The following is a 6,685-nucleotide window of genomic DNA, read 5'->3' on the forward strand; positions in this document are numbered from 1 at the left end:
ATAGAGGATTTCTCTTCTTTTTCTGTTCCCTTCTCTTTCATATGAGCAGGAACAAGGAAAAAGGCATTCTTGTTGAAGCTGATCCAGAACCTGAAAAGACTCTGAAGAGGAAACTAAGAGAAGCTAAATTACAACAATCCAGAGACAACCTTGCTGAAATTTTCGAACAAGAAAAGGAGATGGCAGCCGAACCCAACAACAATAATGCAAGAAGGATGATTGGTGATTATACTACACCTACTTCCAAGTTTGATGGAAGAAGAATCTCAATTCCTGCCATTGGAGCAAACAATTTGGAGCTGAAACCTTAACTAGTTGCTCTAATGCAACAAAACTGCAAGTTTCATGGACTTCCATCAGAAGATCCATATCAGTTTTTAACTGAGTTCTTGCAGATCTGTGAGACTGTAAAGACTAATGGAGTAGATCCTGAAGTCTACAGGATCATGCTTTTCCCTTTTATTGTAAGAGACAGAGCTAGAACATGGTTGGATTCACAACCTAAGGATAGCCTGGACTCCTGGGATAAGCTGGTCACGGCCTTCTTGGCTAAATTCTTTCCTCCTCAAAAGCTGAGCAAGCTTAGATTGGATGTTCAGACATTCAAACAAAAAGATGGTGAATCCCTCTATGAAGCTTGGGAAAGATACAAGCAGATGACTAAAAGGTGTCCTTCTGACATGCTTTCAGAATAGACCATTCTGAATATATTCTATTATGGTCTGTCTGAGTTCTTTAAGATGTCACTAAACCATTCTGCAGGTGGATCCATTCACCTAAAGAAAACGCCTGCAAAAGCTCAAGAACTTATTGACATGGTTGCAAATAACCAGTTCATGTACACTTCTGAGAGGAATTCCGTGAATAATGGGTCGCCTCAGAGGAAGGGAATTCTTGAGATTGATGCTCTGAATGCCATATTGGCTCAGAACAAAATGTTGACTCAGCAAGTCAACATGATTTCCCAAAGTCTGAATGGATGGCAAAATGCATCCAACAGTACTAAAGAGGCATCTTCTGAAGAAGAAGCTTATGATCCTGATAACCCTGCAATAGCAGAGGTAAATTACTTAGGTGAACCTTATGGAAACACCTACAATTCATCATGGAGAAATCATCCAAATTTTTCATGCAAGGATTAACTAAAGCCTCAACAAGTCTTTAATAATGGTGGACGAACTAGGCTCAGCAATAGCAAGCCTTTTCCATCATCTTCTCAGCAACAGACAGAGAATCCTGAGCAAAGCACTTCTAATTTAGCTAATCTAGTCTCTGATATGTCTAAGGCCACTTTAAGTTTCATGAGTGAAACAAGATCCTCCATTAGAAATTTGGAGGCACAAGTAGGCCAGCTGAGTAAGAAAGTTACTGAAACTCCTCCCAGTACTCCCCCAAGCAATACAGAAGAGAATCCAAAGAGAGAGTGCAAGGCCATTGATATACTCAACATGGCCGAATGCAAGAAGGAGGGAGAGGATGCGAATCCCAATGAGGAAGACCTCATGGGACGTCTCCCAAACAAGAAGGAGTTTCCTATTGAGGACCCAAAGGAATCTGAGGCTCATATAGAGACCATAGAGATTTCATTAAATCTCCTTCTGCCATTCATGAGCTCTGAAGATTATTCTTCCTCTGAAGAGGATGAAGATGTAACTAGAGAGCAAGTTGCTCAATATCTAGGAGCCATCATGAAGCTGAATGCCAAATTGTTTGGTAATGAGACTTGGGAAGGTGAACCTCCTTTGCTCATTGGTGAACTAGATACATGGGTTCAGCAAACTTTACCTCAAAAGAAACAAGATCCTGGCCAATTCTTAATACCCTGTACCATAGGCACCATGACCTTTGAAAAGGCTCTGTGTGACCTGGGGTCAAGCATAAATCTTATGCCACTCTCTGTAATGGAGAAGCTGGGGATCATTGAGGTACAGCCTGCCTTATTCTCATTACAAATGGCAGATAAATCAGTAAGACAAGCTTACGGATTGGTAGAGGACGTGTTGGTAAAGGTTGAAGGCCTTTACATCCCTGCTAATTTCATAATCTTAGACACTAGGAAGGAGGAGGATGAATGCATCATCCTTGGAAGACCTTTCCTAGCCACAGCAGGAGCTGTGATAGATGTTAACAGAGGAGAATTAGTCCTTCAATTGAATGGGGACTACCTTGTGTTTAAGGCTCAAGGATCTTCTTCTTTAACAATGGAGAGGAAGCATGAAAAACTTCTCTCAGTACAGAGTCAAACAGATCCCCCACAGTCAAACTTTAAGTTTGGTGTTGGGAAGCCACAACCAAACTCTAAGTTTGGTGTTGGGACTATACAACATTGACCTGATCACCTGTGAGGCTCCATGAGAGCCCACTGTCAAGCTATTGACATTAAAGAATCGCTTATTAGGAGGCAACCCAATTTTTATTTATCTAATTTTATTTTTTCTTTTATGTTTTATTAGATTCATGATCATGTGGATTCACGAAAAAAATATTAAAATTAAAAACAGAATCAAAAACAGGAGAAGAAAAATCACACCCTGGAGGAAGGACTTACTGGCGGTTAAACGCCAGTAAGGAGCATCTGTCTGGCGTTCAACGCCAGAACAGAGCATGAATCTGGCGTGGAACGCCAGAAACAAGCAACACCCTGGCGTTCAAACGCTAGGAATGCACCCTGAGGAGAGCTAGCGCTGAAGCCAGAAACAAGCATGGAACTGGCGTTCAACGCCAGAAACATGCTACACATGGGCGTTGAACGCCCAAAACATGCATCACTTCGGCATTCAAACGCCAGAATTGCATACAAAGGCATTTTACATGCCTAATTGGTGCAAGGATGTAAATCCTTGACACCTCAGGATCTGTGGACCCCACAGGATCATTTCAGGATCTGTGGACCCCACAGCATCCCTACCTACCATATTCTCCCCTCTTCTCAACATTCATCCTCTCTTTCCAATAAACACTCTTTTCCAAAATCTTTCACCAATCACCTCAATCTCTCTTCCCAATTACCCCTTCACCACTCACATCCATCCACTCTTCCTCATAAACCCCACCTACCTTCAAAATTCAAATTTCTTTCCCACCCAAACCCACCCTAAATGGCCGAACCTACTCCCTCTCCTCTCCCTATATAAACCCCTCCATTCTCCTTAATTTTCACACAACACAACCCCCTTTTCTACACCTTGGCCGAATACACCTCCCCTATTCTCCTCCATATTTTCTCTTCTTCTTCTTCTTTTCTTTCTTCTCTTGCTCGAGGGTGAGCAATATTTTAAGTTTGGTGTGGTAAAATCATAAGCTTTTTGTTTTTCCATTACCATTGATGGCACCTAAGGCCGGAGAAACCTCTAGAAAAGGGAAAGGAAAGACAAAAGCTTCCACCTTCGAGTCATGGGAGATGGAAAGATTCATCTCTAAAGCCCATCAAGACCACTTCTATGATGTTGTGGCCAAGAAGAAGGTGATCCCTGAGGTCCCTTTCAAGCTGAAGAAAAATGAGTTTCCGAAGATCCGACATGAGATTCAAAGAAGAAGTTGGGAAGTTCTGACCAACCCCATTCAACAAGTCAGAATCTTGATGGTTCAAGAGCTCTATGCCAATGCATGGATCACTAGGAACCATGATCAAAGTATGAACCCGAATCCAAAGAACTATCTTACAATAGTTCGGGAAAAATACTTAGATTTTAGTCCGAAAAATGTAAGGTTGGCATTCAACATGCCCATGATGCAAGGAGATGCACACCCCTACACAAGAAGGGTCAACTTTGATCAAAGGTTGGACCAAGTCCTTAGGGACATATGTGTTGAAGGAGCCCAATGGAAAAGAGACTCCAAAGGCAAGCCGGTTCAACTAAGAAGACTAGACCTCAAGCCTGTGGCTAGAGGATGGTTGGAGTTCATCTAACGCTCCATCATCCCCACTAGCAACCGATCTGAAGTTACTGTGGATCGGGCCATCATGATTCATAGCATCATGAATGGAGAGGAAGTAGAAGTTCATGAAGTTATCTCCCTTGAATTCTACAAAATAGCCGATAAGCCCTCTACTTTGGCAAGGCTAGCTTTTCCTCATCTTATTTGCCATCTATGTTACTCAGCTGGAGTCATCATAGAAGGAGACATCCCCATTGAGGAGGACAAGCCCATCACTAAGAAAAGGATGGCGCAAACAAGAGAGCCCACTCATGGAACCCAAGAGACGCATGAGGAAGCTCATCACCAAGAAATCCCGGAGATGCCTCAAGGGATGCACTTTCCTCCCAACAACTATTGGGAACAACTCAACACTTCTCTTGAAGATTTGAGTTATAATATGGATCAATTAAGGGTGGAACATCAAGAGCACTCCATCATTCTCCATGAAATTAGAGAAGATCAAAGAGCAATGAGGGAGGAGCAACAAAGGCAAGGAAGAGACATAGAAGAACTCAAGGACATCATTGATTCTTCAAGAAGAAAGTGCCACTATCACTAAGGTGGATTCATTCCTTGTTCTTATTTTTCTGTTTTTTTTTCGGTTTTTATGATTATTATGTCATCTATATTTGTGTCTCTGTTACATGATCATTAGTATTTAGTAACTATGTCTTAAGGCTATAAATAATTCCATGAATCCTTCACCCCTCTTAAATGAAAAATGTTTCTAATTCAAAAGAACAAGAAGTACATGAATTTCAAAATTATCCTTGAATTTAGTTTAATTATATTGATGTGGTGACAATAATTTTTGTTTTCTGAATGAATGCTTGAACAGTGCATATTTTTCATCTTGTTGTTTATGAATGTTAAAATTGTTGGCTCTTGAAAGAATGATGAACAAAGAGAAATGCTATTGATAATCTAAAAAATCATAAAATTGATTCTTGAAGCAAGAAAAAGCAGTGAAAAAGCAAAAGATTGCGAGAAAAAAATTTAGAAAGAAAAAGAAAAAGCAAGCAGAAAAAGCCAATAGCCCTTAAAACCAAAAGGCAAGGGTAAAAAGGATCCAAGGCTTTGAGCATCAATGGATAGGAGGGCCCAAGGAAATAAAATCCAGGCCTAAGCGGCTAAATCAAGCTGTCCCTAACCATGTGCTTGTGGCATGCAGGTCCAAGTGAAAAGCTTGAGACTGAGTGGTTAAAGTCGTGATCCGAAGCAAAAAGAGTGTGCTTAAGAGCTCTGGACACCTCTAACTGGGGACTTTAGCAAAGCTGAGTCATAATCTGAAAAGGTTCACCCAGTTATGTGTCTGTGGCATTTATGTATCCGGTGGTAATACTGGAAAATAAAATGCTTAGGGCCACGGCCAAGACTCATAAAAGTAGCTGTGTTCAAGAATCAACAAACTTAACTAGGAGAATCAATAACACTATCTGAAATTCTAAGTTCCTATAGATGCCAATCATTCTAAACTTCAAAGAAAAAAGTGAGATGCCAAAACTGTTCAGAAGCAAAAAAACTACAAGTCCCGCTCATCTAATTAGAATTAATATTCATTGATATTTCGGAATTTATAGTATATTCTCTTCTTTTTATCCTAATTTATTTTCAGTTGCTTGGGGACAAGCAACAATTTAAGTTTGGTGTTGTGATGAGCGGATAATTTATACGCTTTTTGGCATTGTTTTTAGGTAGTTTTTAGTATGATCTAGTTACTTTTAGGGATGTTTTCATTAGTTTTTATGCTAAATTCACATTTCTGGACTTTACTATGAGTTTGTGTATTTTTCTGTGATTTCAGGTAATTTCTGACTGAAATTGAAGGACCTGAGCAAAACACTGATAAAAGGCTGACAAAGGACTGCTGATGCTGTTGGATTCTGACCTCTCTGCAATCGAAATGGATTTTTTGGAGCTACAGAACTTCAAATGGAGCGCTCTTAACGGCGTTGGAAAGTAGACATCCAATCTTTCCAGCAATATATAATAGTCCATACTTTATTCGAGATTTGACGATGTAAACTGGCGCTCAACGCCAGCTCCATGCTGCATTCTGGAGTCAAACACCAGAAACACGTCACGAACCAGAGTTGAACGCCAAAAATACGTTACAACTTGGCGTTCAACTCCAAGATAAGCCTCAACTCGTGTAAAGATCAAGCTCAGCCCAAACATACACCAAGTGGGTCCCAGAAGTAGATTTATGCATCAATTACTTACTTCTGTAAACCCTAATAGCTAGTTTAGTATAAATAGAACTTTTTACTAGTGTATTAGATATCCTGGATTGCATTTTTGATCCTGTGATCACGTTTTGGAGCTGGCCATTCGGCCATGCCTAAACCTTCATCACTTATGTATTTTCAACGGTGGAGTTTCTGCACACCATAGATTAAGGGTGTGGAGCTCTGCTGTACCTCAAGTTTCAATGCAATTACTACAATTTTCTATTCAATTCCGCTTGTTCTTATTCTAAGATATTCGTTGCACTTAAACATGATGAATGTGATGATCTGTGACACTCATCATCATTCTCACCTATGAACGCGTGACTGACAACCACTTTCGTTTTACCTTAGACCGGGGGCATATCTCTTGGATTCCTTAATCAGAATCTTCGTGGTATAAGCTAGAATTGATGGCGGCATTCATAGGAATCTGGAAAGTCTAACCTTGTCTGTGGTATTCCGAGTAGGATTCTGGGATTGAATGACTGTGATGAGCTTCAAACTCGCGATTGTTGGGCGTGATGACAAACGCA

General features: G+C 40.5%; 1 non-coding gene across 1 annotated transcript; it reads right to left on the minus strand.

Moving 5' to 3' along the window:
• Positions 1-578: 578 nt before the first annotated feature.
• Positions 579-686, minus strand: LOC130971702 (small nucleolar RNA R71). The gene has a single exon (XR_009082916.1). It is a non-coding gene; the product is annotated as a small nucleolar RNA R71 (small nucleolar RNA).
• Between the last annotated feature and the right edge of the window lie 5,999 nt (positions 687-6,685).

Source organism: Arachis stenosperma, chromosome 3, assembly GCF_014773155.1.
Source record: "Arachis stenosperma cultivar V10309 chromosome 3, arast.V10309.gnm1.PFL2, whole genome shotgun sequence".
Lineage (NCBI taxonomy): Eukaryota > Viridiplantae > Streptophyta > Magnoliopsida > Fabales > Fabaceae > Arachis > Arachis stenosperma.